The following is a 15,827-nucleotide window of genomic DNA, read 5'->3' as shown; positions in this document are numbered from 1 at the left end:
GTAGCAGAGGATGGTTTGGATATTGCAGCTATTTAGAGAAAACACATGGAGATCCTTGTGTGACTAAACACTAAACATTTATTGGTTAAATACACTTAGTCAGGAAAGACCTATATCTAATCTAAAGGACTACATAGTGGATAGGTAAGGAGAGAGAGAGAGAGTTGTTTCCATCTGCTCTCTAGGAGGAAAGGAAGCATTGTGACTCAGCACAGGAAGTGCTGCAGAGTCAGTTCAGGGGTCATAGAGTAGGGACAGATAGGGAGACCCTTTTACTCACTGTCTCTACTCCCAATGCCCCTAGTGGTCACTAGGACAGTTGGTGCAAAAGGTCGATGCACTGGAAGTTCATCTCCAACAATAATGCCCTTATACAAAACTATGGTGTGGCCACACCTGGAGTACTGTGTACAATTCTGGTCACCACAACTAAAAAAGGACATTGTCGAACTGGAAAAGGTGCAGAAGAGGACAACCAAGATGATCAGGGGCCAAGAGCACCTTTCTTATGAGGCAAGGCTACATCACCTGGGGCTATTTAGTTTAGAAAAAAGATGACTGCGGGGAGACATGATAGAGGTCTATAAAATCATGCACGGTGTGGAGAAAGTGGATAGAGAGAAGTTCTTCTCCCTCTCACATAGCACTGGAACCAGGGGTCATCCCATGAAATTGATTTCCAGGAAATTTAGGACCAACAAACGGAAGGGGTTTGTTTTTTTTCACACAACGCATAATCAACTTGTGGAATTCTCTGCCCCAAGATGTGGTGACAGCCAACAACCTGGATGGCTTTAAGAGGGGTTTGGATAAATTCATGGAGGAGAGGTCTATCAATGGCTACTAGTTGGAGGGCTATAGGCCACCTCCAGCCTCAAAGGCAGGATGCCTCTGAGTACCAGTTCCAGGGGAGTAACAGCAGGAGAGGGCATGCCCTCAACTCCTGCCTGTGAGCTTCCAGTGGCATCTGATGGGCCACTGTGCGAAACAGGATGCTGGACTCCATATATAGATATGGGCTTAGGGCCTGATTCAGCAGGGCTGTTCTTATGTCACCAATTACCATTTTCCATCAGTTACTGATGTCCAGAAATGAAGATGCTAGAGATTAACTCTCTCTCAGCCAAGGATTCACCTAACTACTGAACCCATACGGTTTTCTGTATTTTCTTTGTCATTTCTGTGTATATTTTTCCCAAGCCAGACAGTTCTAAGGTACTGAAGCAGTGTCTGAACCTTGGCAGTAGTTCTAGATCAGTTGGTGGCAGCCTACCTCAAAGGAGTGGAGTGCTCCTAAACTGGGATCACAGCAATCTCTCTGAGAGTAGATCCCCAGTCCATTACATATGATAAGTTTCCCTTTGGTTGAGACTTATGACGCTCTTGGTAAGAAACTGCTAATTTAAAAATGTACAAGTCAAGAAGGTAGCTCTTCTTTCCTGTCTAGCTCTCCTGTCTGTCTGTCCTAGCAATTTGTCCCATTTCAGACACATCTAACGAACAAGCTAATAATAAGCTAATAATCCCTGATAAGGCCATGGCCTCCTCTCACAGTCCCCACCCTGTGAACATAAGGAGAGAGAGGTCTATCTCCTTATAGATCCTTACGATCCATCAGACCATTGGATCATCTAGTTTAGTAATGTCTACTCTGATTGGTAGCAGCTCTCCAAGATTTCAATGGGGGTCTTTCCCAACCCTATCTAGATATGCCAGGGATTACGCTTGGGGACCATTTGCATGCATGACATGCACTTTGCCACAAGCTACAGTATAAACTCTAATTTAGTGGGTTGTTTTTTTAAAAATCTCTTTGAAATCTTTAACTTAACACATAGACCACATGAATCCTCCTAAAAAATGCATTTTGAAATTTCAGCACCCATAAGACATGTTCTGTCCTCCAAATACTGCCATGACCACTTAAATGTTCTTAATTTCATTTGTTCTTACATTTATAAACTGCTTTATAGCTCAAAGCTTTTTGTTTCGTGGTATGGAATAAATACCTTGCTGTTTGCTGAAGAAGTATACAATAAGAATGGTAAAGCACTTGGATTTGAATGGGATGGAAGAGGTTAACGCTTATTTGGTGTGATGAGGGAAGAACAAAGGAGAATCTCTGCAAGAAGAGCATGAGGTCTCCTCTCACTTGCCACTCCACAGTTGCAGGCTCTTCCCACCTTGTGGCTCTTCCCATCTATCACTACAGAGAGGACATGATAGTCAAAATAGCTGTAGCTTTCATGACACTTCTGATATTTCAGCATCAGGAATATTTGCTAGGACTGTCAGTTGATTAAAGTGTGTTTTCTTGATTAATTTTAGATTATGAAGTATTACTCACTATTATTTTAAATTAAATTACATATCACCATGTGGATGTCTTTTTTTGAGGAATGGAAGGAAGATGCTATTTGAAACATACCATTTGGATTTGTGTGGCGTGCACATGTATGTGTTTGTAGAGCAACTGCAGCAGGTCTCAATCCAGATTGGGACCATAGTGGGGCAAAGGGTTAAATTTCCTTCCCCCATGCCATGATCTCAGTCCAGAGTAGGCTGCTAAGTACCGGAAGAAAAAAAGAGGGAGAACCAAAAGGGCCAAAAACATGTTTAAAATGCCATGCAGTGTGGCCTTCAAACTTTCAATTTAATAAAGAAAAGCTAGCACACTGTTAGTTGGAAAGACTCTCTCTATAATACTTTCTTTTCCACCCCCTACAGCAACAACATAAAGTGTGCCTCCAAGTCGGTGTCGACTCCTGGTGCCAACAGAGCCCTGTGGATTTCTTTGGCAGAATACAGGAGGGGTTTACCATTGCCTCCTCCCACGCAGTCTGAGATAATGTCTTTCAGCATCTTACTATTTTGCTGCTGCCCAATATAGTACCAGTGGGGATTCAAACTGGCAACCTTTTGTTTGTTATTCAAGCATTTCCCCACTGTGCCACTTAAGGTGGCTACTGCAATAACATAGCAGGAGCAAAATCACCTCAACAAACAAATAGGCCCTTAACGTATAGCTCCACCAGTTAAATTTGCCCTGCCAATTAACTGACAAAAGCTAGTTGACTAATGTAGTAATGCAGCCATTGTATTTATTTATATCTATGTAAACCACTTTGGGAACTTTTTGTTGAAAAGAGGTATATAAAATATTTGTTGTATTCATATTCGTAGTTGTTAGAGCTTATAGCTCTTGTATTTACATATAGGGGTGGAAGAACCCTGTTTCTACATCGAAGTCAGTTATGATAGTTATGATAGATCACACACCAAGAACTTGTGTAATACATTCTTGCTTGCTAATGTTCCAGTATGGATAAGGAGAAGTTAATTGCTCAGGGCACTCTAGGAGATAACTACAGATAGCAATAATAGGGTGGATACACTTGTGGATAATAATTCCCTCCACTATGATTGGTGAACACACCCACAGTTTGACTCTTGTTTGTTTCAGGCCATGCAGGAATATGTCCTCCATTTTGTTGTTAGACAGAAAAGAGGCAGAATGACCAACAATAAGTGCTGAGAAGTTCTTTTTTCTTGAATGCTGGCTGTCTAACCTCCCTAAAAGGGGGCAGGGTGGAATCTAGAGTGACTGAAGGAACAAAGACGGCAGTTGCAACATCACCTTTGCTTATTGTCAGATGTTAGTGCTTTGGAGGTTGAAAAGAGACAGGCACCATCTCTGGGTGAGGACCAGGCAATTCATGTTACTGTCATCATCACCACTGCCTATTTCTTACTTGGTTTGAATGGCAGGCACAGCTTGTGAGTCTTTGCTCAAATATAGTGGAAGTTGGAGCTTACTACATTGAAAAAAGGATGATCAGAGTGGATAGACAGATCCCTTGCCTAAAGTGGCCACAGTAGTTATTAGACATGGCAGGTCTGCCTCTGAACACAACATTATTTAACATCTAAAGCAAGTGCAAGCAGGGCTGCCAACAATCTCTTACATGAATGAGTCATCACTTGGTGTAGCAGCTGCTCCACAGACACAAGGAACTACCCATATTTCAAAACCTCATAGAAGAGACTTTATAAGTCCCCACTGGGCCCTCTTTGCAAAAGCCTGGTTCTAGCTCGGCTGTAGAAAGCCCTGAAACTGATAATTGAACCAGGCTGAAAATGATAATGCACAAGATCAGGGAAAGAGAACAGAGCAATTCCTGTTAAGTTAGGAGAGACAAACCTCTTTAGCAGGAAGGGCCTGCTTCTGGTTTGGAACCACCACTGCAAACTACTAAGATGTTGTAAGATCCGGCAGAAGTGGCATAAGCCATGTCGAATGTAAAAGTAGTTCAGGCAGTTTGGTGCACGTGAATAGAGGATGAATCCCTGGCAAAACATGAATAAATAAAGGCTGGAGACAGGCACTAGTTTTAAAGAGGAGAGGATTTCTTCATTTTGAGCTGCAAGAGTAAAACATGAGATATACACAACAGTTTTGAAGACATTTTTGAATCCATGCCACTGAAGAAGGCTGAGAAACAGCCGAAACACGTCTGGCGTCTGGTAAAGTGTCATTGGACATATTTCTAAGAAGCAGTTGATATTTTGATATGGATTGTAAACCACCCAGAGATGCAGTTTGGGGTGATAGAGAAATATGTTAAATAAAAAATAAAATATTATAAAGAACTATTGGATAAACCTCTCGGAAATTTTCATATGGATTTCCGAGCTATATCCATGGAAATGTATTAAGGGCAACATAATAGTCACTTTAAATGGCGCAGCAGGGAAATGCTTGACTAACCAACAGAATGTTGCCAGTTCGAATCCCAGCTGGTATATCGGGCAGCGCGATATAAGATGCTGAATGTTATTATCTCATACTGCGCGGGAGGAGGCAATGGTAAACCCCTCCTGTATTCTACCAGAGAAAACCACAGAGGTCTGTGGGCGCCAGGAGTCGAAATCGACTTGACAGCACACTTTACCTTTAATGACGTTTAGTGCATCATCTGGGAATCACAGAAGAGATATTCTCTGGACTTTTTTAGATACTGTTTTTATATACTTTTTAATATGGGATGCTGTTTTTCATGGCTATTTTTAAGGTGCAAGTAATTGGAAGGATTTTCGTATTGGGGATCTACAGGTGAAACTTGAAAAATTAGAATATTGTGCAAAAGTTCATTAATTTCAGTAATGCAAATTAAAAGGTGAAACTGATATATGAGATAGACGCATTACATGCAAAGCGAGATAAGTCAAGCCTTAATTTGTTATAATTGTGATGATCATGGCGTACAGCTCATGAGAACCCCAAATCAACAATACCAGAAAATTAGAATATTGTGAAAAGGTTCAACAGTCTAGGCTCCAGGTGTCCCACTCCAATCAGCTAATCAATCCATAACACCTGCAAAGGGTTCCTGAGCCTTTAAATGGTCTCTCAGTCTGGTTCATTAGGAATCACAATCATGGGAAAGACTGCTGATTTGACAGTTGTGCAGAAAACCATCATTGACACCCTCCATAAGGAGGGAAAGCCTCAAAAGGTAATTGCAAAAGAAGTTGGATGTTCCCAAAGTGCTGTATCAAAGCACATTATAGAAAGTTATGTGGAAGGGGAAAGTGTGGAAGAAAAAGGTGCACAAGCAGCAGGGATGACCGCAGCCTGGAGAGGATTGTCAGGAAAAGGCCATTCAAAAGTGTTGGGGACTTTCACAAGGAGTGGACTGAGGCTGGAGTTAGTGCATCAAGAGCCACCACACACAGACGGATCCTGGACATGGGCTTTCAAATGTCGTATTCCTCTTGTCAAGCCACTCCTGAACAACAAACAACGTCAGAAGCGTCTTACCTGGGCTCAAGAAAAAAAGAACTGGTCTGTTGCTCAGTGGTCCAAGGTCCTCTTTTCTGATGAGAGCAACTTTTGCATCTCATTTGGAAACCAAGGACCCAGAGTCTGGAGGAAGAATGGAGAGGCACACAATGCAAGATGCTTGAAGTCCAGTGTGAAGTTTCCACAGTCTGTGTTGATTTGGGGAGCCATGTCATCTGCTGGTGTTGGTCCACTGTGCTTCATTAAGTCCAGGGTCAACGCAGCTGTCTATCAGGAGATTTTGGAGCACTTCATGCTTCCTTCCGCAGATGAACTGTATGGGGATGCTGACTTCATTTTCCAGCAGGACTTGGCACCTGCCCATACTGCCAAAAGTACCAAAACCTGGTTCAATGACCATGGGATTACTGTGCTTGATTGGCCAGCAAACTTGCCTGACCTGAACCCCATAAAGAATCTATGGGGCATTGCCAAGAGAAGGATGAGAGACATGAGACCAAATAATGCAGAAGAGCTGAAGGCTGCTATTGAAGCATCCTGGTCTTCCATAACACCTCAGCAGTGCCACAGGCTGATAGCATCCATGCCACGCCGCATTGAGGCAGTAATTGCTGCAAAAGGGGCCCAAACCAAGTACTGAATACATATGCATGCTTATACTTTTCAGAGGTCCGATATTGTTCTATTTACAATCCTTGTTTTATTGGTTTCATGTATTATTCTAATTTTCTGGGATTGTGGATTTGGGGTTCTCATGAGCTGTACGCCATGATCATCACAATTATAACAAATTAAGGCTTGACTTATCTCGCTTTGCATGTAATGTGTCTATCTCATATATCAGTTTCACCTTTTAATTTGCATTACTGAAATTAATGAACTTTTGCACGATATTCTAATTTTTTGAGTTTCACCTGTATATATTGAAAATAATGAAGGGTTATTGTTTATTATGCATATTTGATTAAAGTGGGATACCACATGGTTTAAGTTGCCAAATAACAAGATTGAGATTTTCATTTGAGGTTCTTTTATGTACCACTTACTGTTTCTTTGAACACACAAAAGGTTTTAATTTACCTAAAATCTGCATTTTGTCAAACCATGTACAAGGCTGGTCTGGAACTTCTCATCATGTGGGAATTTAGGACAGTGAAACATTCTTATCTGGATGATCATCATATATATTTCAATCTTAGATCACATAATAAAATGTGTATATAGAGAAGCCCAGTGTAGATGCACTGGATATATAGTCCATCCCCCCTCCACCCCGTCCAATCAGGTTTTAATGAGTTTGTGCTTAAATAAGTCTCTAATGCAAATATAAGAACTATATTGAACAAAATGTGCACTCAATGTTCTTTTTGTGTTCTATCCTACGTTAGATAGCACAAAAATGGGGGGCATTCACACAACCTACCGGGTGGGCAGGGAGAAGGCTTCGCAAAACTATCCGCCTTTGCCAAACTTGCCTTCCCCCAGATGAGCATTCAGTCTCCCACATGATCCCTGCTGCTCTGTGCAGTGTGGAGCAGAGCGGATTGATCTGCGGCTGGGACACATTATCCCTGCATCCAGGTATCCCACAGTGCACTGGGGGATTCCACCAGGGGACAGGCACTCTAGGCACCTGTCTCTATGTGAGCACGAGCTACAAGTACACACACAATCCCAGGAGCTGGATTAAGGGAGTATTTGCACCCTTAATCTTGGCTAAGAGCCAGGCTTCAGCGCTGGGTTTTGCACCACCACAGCACCGCCGGTATCCACGCGGATCAGGGCAGTTCTCACAGGTAGCCAAGCCAGGCTTGGCTGCTCATGAGAACAGCCTCTGGCTTTTTATGTCATAGGTGAAAAGAGATGACTTCTGGAACTTTAGCTGTCCCTACAGTTTTGTGAATATAACCTTTTAAGAACCCACTAGGGTTTCTATTATGCATATGAACTCTCTAACTTACTTACATTTTGAAAGGAGGTAGTATTATATTAGTTTTCCAGCCAGTCCTTGGTGAAGATTTTTATTCGGTTTATGTTCAGGCTTTGTTTTTTTAAAACTTCAGCAGCCACTGTGACAGTATGTCTCTGTCGTGTGGTGAATTTATTGGTGGTGAACAAGTAAGGGGATTTCCTCATGTGAGGAAATGAGAGCTAGAGAAAAAGAGATGCAGCCAAAAGCTACAACTTTGTTATGCAGGGAGTATATTGTGTAAAAGACCTTTGCTGAACAAGTGGGTGCAGTTAACAGTAACAGACCCTGGCTGGCAGATGAACATCAGTACAAGTTGTTCTTGCTATGAATGCCCAACATACCACTAGAGTTGTCTGCTTGGCTAAATTCTGTTTTGCCCTGGTAGAAAAGAAAGGCTTTTATGACTCTAATGTGGCCAGCACAGTGAAAACAGCTCCCTATGCAAGCTATTTTCAAGACAAGCAGGATTTAACCTTTTAAAAATATCAGACAGAAACTGCACATTGCATTGGTACAGAACCAAGACTATAAATAGGTGATATGTTGTACAGTTCATGGCATGACTTTCTAAGCAGTGGGAAAGAACCACCAATAAAGTCTAGGAACATGAAAGAGTAGGCCTGCAGCCTGCAAATATCAAGTGCTAAAACAGTTTTATGGAACGGTTTCAGAGCATACGAATTGTAAATGAAGGATGTTTCAACACATTGCTGTGTATGAGATTTCATGATGTGCATTTAATATTGTGTGTTCTTTTCGTAGCAGGGAGAAGTTCAACAGGTGATCCTTAGTGCATCCTTTTCACATAGTGCTATGCAATTAGGTTATGTTCATGTGCACCTAAGTGTCCAACTTGTTTTGAGTCCTATACTGTTCTTACTTGTTAGGAGTTAGAATGAGGAGGGACTCTGCCTCTCAATGTTTTCTTTACCTAGCACCATAGGCTCACTTGTTCTCAGAGTCCCTCTGTTCATCACCTGGAGGCTTTACACACAGGGCTTCTGCCCCGAATCACCTTTGGGAGAGAATGTGTGCGTTCGCATACCAGCCAAGCATACCCCGAAGTCCCGTTGAGATCCTTGGACCCACTCCACACACACGTCATAAGAACAGCCCTGCTGGATCAGGCCCATGGCCCATCTAGTCCAGAATCCTGTTTCATACAGATGCCACTGGGAGCCTACAGGCAGGAGTTGAGGGCATGCCCTCTCTCCTGTTGTTACTCCCCTGCAACTGGTACTCAGAGGCATCCTGCCTCTGAGGCTGGAGGTGGCCTATAGCCCTCCAACTAGTAGCTGATGATAGACCTCTCCTCCATGAAGTTATCCAAACCCCTCTTAAAGCCATCCAGGTTGTTGGCTGTCATCACATCTTGTTGCAGAGAAGTCCACAAGTAGATTATGTGATGTGTGAAAAAGTAATTCAGTTTGTTGGTCCTAACTTTCTGGGCAATCAATTTCATGGGATGACCCCTGGTTCTAGTGTTATGTGAGAGGGCTTTGTCTTGCGAATTCTAGTTTATCTCGAGGTATTTCCAGATTTTTAAAATGCTGGTTTTAAGCTACTTTTTATGAAGACACCAGAGCAAACAGGGAGAGGTGCAGACGTAGAATCATTAGCATGATAAGAGGCATGCTCTCTTCAGAAATGCAGATCTATCTCTGTAGGGAGCTTTCTCCCTCCTATTGGCTAGAAGGAAAACACTGATGTCTGCATGTGGACTTGTTTCAAAAGAAAATCGAGAGCAGAGGGGAGGGGCTACTTCCCTCAATGCTGCGAGTGTAGTTCGAAGTGACTTCACTCAACTCAGACTGGTGTTCTACATGATCCTCATTGTTGTGGCTGTATGTCTCCATATAAGGAATGTGTGAACAGAACTGAATTAAATATGCCCTCCTAAATAATTCACTCATGTAATTCTACTGGCCTTTGTTTATATAAGTGCAACCTAATTTTCTCTGAGAATCCCCTTTGTGAAAGGATTATATGATGATTTGTTTAAAGGAAAGAGTTGTGCACTATATACCCACCCCCTCTATCTTTCACATTTTGAAATATATGTTTGGGAGTAACCATTGAGCAACCACAACATGGAGGTAAAATTGTGTTCTTACCCACTTTGTGTGGCTTCAGAACAGCAGATGACATGTGGATTAATGAGATCATTTCAACTCTTCAGAATTCCCCTGTGAAGATATTAATATACCTGCCCCATTTGTATCTTCATAGGGATAACTATTACGAATAATTTTTTTTAAAAAAAATTAAACAAAAAACAGCAACTGTGAAATATCTAAGGACAAAGATATTTCTGCAAGTCACCCTGTACTTGTGTTTTTGGGGAACTAATTCTATTTATCTGTTGAAAACTAATATAATGTAAAATAGCATTTTGATCAAACAATGTGTGTGCATCCCTACCCATTATTCTTGCCCCATTTCTGTTGTCAAGTAGAATAGCTTAACGTTACAGAACCAAATGAGTCATATGTTATAAACAAATAGGAATGCTTGCACTTTTCCTAAGAGCAAATATCAGGGCTCAACTACCTAAGGAAGCTTTGGCTGACATCCTGACTAAATTTATTAGAGGATGTCTTATTGAAATTTAGTAGTCTTTTAGAATAACTCCTGAGTAGTATTACTGCGCAATGTAGTCAGGAGGCGAGCCACAGTTTGTGGGCCATTTTCTTGCCAGTATTTCTGGCACAGTTCAGCTTATTATGTGTCATGATGGCAATTGCATGGTGCAAGTGGGTGGTTGTTTTGTGAAGATTTGAACAATCGCCTCCGTAGTCAGCAAATGTATGACAGGAATAAGGGTGGATAGGGAGTGAAGTTTGTTCTGCAAAAATACAAAGCAAACATCACCATCCAGTCACCAGCTTTCTTCATATTTACAGAGTGCTGGGTTGGAATGGGATCAATTTGCTAGGACATCAGGGGCAAGGTCCTGCCATGGGTCTCCCACTGCCCCCCTAACCCAGCTTACCTGAACAGAGGAGCTCTTACCCCTGGACTTTGGGGCCAAAGTCCAGGACCTCCACACTCTCTGGGCCCCCGCAAATCCTCTTTAGTCTGTCCTGAGTGGTGTGGTTGCCATGCTGTGCTGCTGGCCCATGCTGTGCCGGGTGGCTGAGTGTGATTGTGACCTGTGCCAGGTGCTTTAGAGACAGAGAGGGAAGAAATATGTGGGATGGGAATATGTTACATTGTGTGTTGCAATGTTTCTGCTATTGCATATTTGCATAAATATCTGATTTATACTCTTACTTTCTTGTGAGTTCAGTTGCTGTTTGTGCCCTCAAGAATGCACGTGTTTAAAATACTGCGTGTCACGGTGTGTGTGTGTGTGTATAGGATGATACTTCCAGTGGATGCGGGGGGTGGGGTCCGAAGGCTTTTAGGTTCAGGCTCCAAAATTACCTAGGTGTACCTCTGTACCTGAATGGCAAGGAAGCAGCAGCAGTGGGCAGATAGTGGTGATAGTGGGCTGGTTGCTCCCTCTCACCTTTGCCCTTGGCCAAGGGTGTGTGTGTGTATTTCAGGGCACCAGGCAGCAGTTCTTCCCCCTCCACACTTTTGCAGGATGAGGGAAGGAGAATTTGGGGCATTTTTCTCCATTCACAGCTCCTGGTGACAGCCATGACTAAGGGTTTCTTTCATGAAGTAGCCCACAAATATCTTAGTGGCCTGTAAGGTTTTCTTTTTCAGCCTAGAAAGCAGCTGCAGTTTTTTTAATGTATGGGTCACTGGTAGACAGGAGCTCAGCAGGTCTTACTTCCTCCTCAGTCTTAGTGATGGAATTGTGTAGTGGCCTGTGATTCCCCTACTTTCACAATGGAGGAGATAGCAGCAGGGGCTCAACTGCTGCAGCATTGAAAGCTAGACCTTCTGACATGGTTCTTCCCTACAATAATAGAAACACCCCTCAGAGTGGGAGCTGAAGAGAGAGAAACATGTGAGGGCCCACAAGGTCAATTACAGCAGGGGTAGAACAACCTTGGCTCTCCAACTGTTGTTGAACTACAACTTCCATCACCCCCAGCCACAAGGTTGCCTAGAGTAATCCCTTATGGCCTGATCTCTGACCCATGTAAGCTATGGCCATGTACCCACTATGGTATGCAGAGGTGACCTTTATGGTAGGAAAATAGTCCTTTCTCCCCAGTTCCTCCCAATTTGTCCTTTTAGCTGCAGATTACCTGAAATAGTTCCTTCATTCAGTTAAATGCTTTCTCTTTACCCCTACTCTGTCTTAATTTAGCATTTAGCCGAGCTGAACATATTTTAATTTCTTTAATCTGTCCACATACATTAACACAACAAGACCCTTAATCATGTTAATTGCTCTTCCTGGAATTGCCTCCAATTAGTCTTCATCTCTCAAATACTAAAGGTTCACAAAATGAATTCTGCATTCTAGCTAGTGTTTCTAACTAGACATGGAAGAGTACATCCTAAAACTGGTGATGCTTCAAATGCACAGAGACTCTTTCTCTTCTCCCACTTGATGTGGGCATTGCTAGTCCTAGCATGGAAGAAGCAAGGGCTAGGGGACTAGGGAAGGGACAGGGAAGGAGACTCAATGAGGACCTTCCAGACAGTGATACATTCAAGCTTGAACACAAATTATGATAAATAAAATGAGGACTCCGCCCAACATAATAAGGCATCAAGTAATATTCTTAGAGCTCTCTGCTGGCAATCTGTGGCAATCCATGAGTAAATGGTGCCTTTTCAAACTCCTTTAATTCTAACTTGGGGAAAAATACTGTTTATTCACAGATTGCCTGCAGATGGTGCCAAGAATATTACACAATGTCCTTATATGTCATGGATTTTTCAAATTATATATTATCATAACTTGCACTGCTGTTGGAATATATCACCATCTGGAAGAGCCCAATGGCTGAATCTTGGCTTTTTGCCTTAGGACCCAAAGCTAATTGTTTCAAGAACATGTCTGGAACAATAGCTGGACAGAACCTTTTTAAAAAGCCACTTGAACAGCCACTTCTGGAGGGAGTGCTCAGAAGTGTGAAAGTGGCAGGCAAGTAGTGGGTACTTAGCCCCTTCCAATTGCCCCTCCTGACCATTTTTCTCATGTGGTTTAACACATATATTTCTGGAATAGTGGCAACTGGAAAGGTCATGTTTTATCATTTCTCGTATGTTTCTGGAGTAGTGGCAACTGGAAAGGTCATGTTTTATCATTTCTCTTGGAGTCCTTTCCTGATTAAAGGTACAGGAACAGTCTCTGAATAAGAACCTCGCAATCTATTTGAAAAACTAAAGATGCCCCTACTATTTCCCTAGGATAAGGTACAAGACTGGTTTGCTTCCTGCAGAGAGCAGCTATCATAAAAGGGGCACAGGTCAGATTTAATCTTAAAAGCCCTTTTCATACTTGGGATGCTCCTCTGTGCCCTAAGCAAACAGCATCAACTATATTTATGGCACATACTGGAAACAAAGATATAAAATCAACAGCCTCTTTTGGTTTTGATTTAAAAAACCCCAATAACCAAGAAATCTTGGCTTGTTATAGTATTGCCTGGTGTCTTCTCCTTGATGTAAGCTTAAACCCCAATGGTGGAGCTACTTGCATGATTCCAGTTTATGAGTTTGCTAATCAATTCAAGTCTGCAGTGCTATTCACTACAGGAGAATTAAAAAACAAAACAAAACCCCACTACCATTGGGGATTTACAATGTTTTATAGTTTGTCTATGCTACAGCATATTTGTATACTGTTGAGGCTGAGAGAAGCACTTGGAGGTCCATTGGCCACAAGACAGTAACAATTTAGGAAAGAAAGAAAATGTGCATCTATCTACTCCTTTGTTGCCTAGTCACAATTGATCAGGGCCATAACTACCAGTGTTCACCTGTATTCTGTGAACAGGATCTGCCAGGTCTCCAGGGGCTGATGGGGCCCCACCATCCACACACAGCCCCCACTGGCTACCTCCACCTGCCCAACCATTTGTTGCTGCTGCCACCGCCAATGAAATGCCTGCCATGGCCACACCACTTGCTGTTACTACTGAAGACCACCCACACCCAGCCACCACAGGCTCTGAAAAATGCTGTTGTTGCCAGCCGCCTACCTCGAAAATGCCACTGTCACCAGTCATGTCACGGTATGCTGATGTCACTAGTGACATGCGGTGTAGTGACATCATCATACTGGTATTTAGGAGGGTGGCAGGCAGTAATAACAGCATTTTTCAGGGCCCATGGAAGCCAGGCAATTGGGTGGTTTTTATTGGCAGCAACAACAACAACAACAGGATATGATGGGGCTGCAGCAGGCATTTGGTTGGCAGTGGCAGAAGAGTGAACCAAGCCAAGCCAGAGTGGGGTTGTGGCAGCAAGGGCCTGAAAGCCAGAACATGGGCTCCCACCATGCTACGCCACTGCAATTAAGCCCTGTATTTCCACAGCAATATCTGGTCCTAGTGGATGGCAAAAGACTTAAAGACCACTTGGGCATTTTTGCTGTCACATCTCTGCAATGGTGAGAACTGAACACTTTTTTCAAATGGAATGCTGGGATTCTTAGGATTCCAAGAGTTTACAGGCTGTTAAAAATAATACCTTATGTTTTGTACATGCCCACAGGCCATTACCCTCAAGAAAGTATATCAGTAGGTGTGTTAACATTTTTCTTCTCATATGTTCTCAGTTTTGCTATTTACCAGGATTAATTACCCTTTTAATTTGTTCTTAATTAAGGAGAGGTGCACATTTCCAATATAACACAGCTCAATCATACTACTAGAGGCTGTACGCTTGCACATCCAAATAAGAAACAATTTTTTAAATCCTGTCAACCAGGGGGAAAACAGGTTCAGATATGAAGAGTACAGCAAGCTATTTTCTGATTGCTTTAAATATTTGCTTTTAACCAATTCATTATATTCAAACTAATAACCAATTATTTCCAACAGGAAGAGAACTGGTCTTGTGGTAGCAAGCATGACTTGTCCTCTTAGCTAAGCAGGGTCTACCCTGGTTGCATATGAATGGGAGACTAGAAGTCTGAGCACTGTAAGATATTCTCCTTAGGGGATGGAGCCGCTTCAGGAAGGCCTGAGAGAGATTCCTGCCTGCAACCCTGAGAGAGAAGCTGCTGCTAGTCTGTGTAAATAGACCTATAGTCTGACTCAATAAATTAAATTTGTTCTTGCATCCATTGAATTATTTTCTTTGCCTTCGGTCTTCTTGTACCACGCTCTCCTGTGACATAGGCCTAGAGTATAAGGATGTTTTCTCTTGAACAAAATCAGCACAGACCTACAGATCAGTCTTAAGTGCATTTACTTCTAAGTCCCTACTTTCTAGTAAGGCTGCAATCCAGTGCCAATTTACTTGAGAATAAGTCCCATTGAACTCACTGGGACTTATTGTAAAAGAAACATGCAAAGGATTGAGCGGCAGGTGTACTTTGAATTGCAGCGTTGACTTGCATATTCAGGATATTGTTGTACTTAAAGCTGGGAAATAATTTTATCTGTAGTCATCTTGGCTAGTGATCCCATTTTGGTGGTTTCATTTGGTCTTGTCGTGAGTAGCACAGCTTGAGTGTTTAAACCATCTGGGTTTATTAAAATTATTATTTGCCCTGCAGGCTCTTCTAGCACAGGACATGTTGGTCACTGCTGTGCTCTGCATCTGGCACTGACACTACAATCCAGAAACTTTATAACATTACTTTTATAGTGACAATAATACTTTTGTTGTAGGAAGTGTTTAATGATGTACAATTCTTACAGTTCTGATAAATCGGTTAATTTGAGCCATAGTGACTTGTCCAAGGATACTGACAGCCCAGTTTTATGCAGCTAAATGCCTCAAGCCTATTGATTTCAATGGGCTTAGGCATTTATTTATTATAAATGTATTTCCTACATTTCTATTTTCAAGAAAACACTTTAAGTAGCTAACAACATATAGATATACATCTATTTATTTTTAAAAACTTAATAATTAGCCTAATTCTGCATAGGATTGGAATGTCAATGAACTTCCATGTTTAAATTCAGC

Source organism: Hemicordylus capensis, chromosome 2, assembly GCF_027244095.1.
Source record: "Hemicordylus capensis ecotype Gifberg chromosome 2, rHemCap1.1.pri, whole genome shotgun sequence".
Lineage (NCBI taxonomy): Eukaryota > Metazoa > Chordata > Lepidosauria > Squamata > Cordylidae > Hemicordylus > Hemicordylus capensis.
This window is presented reverse-complemented; position numbering follows the sequence as displayed.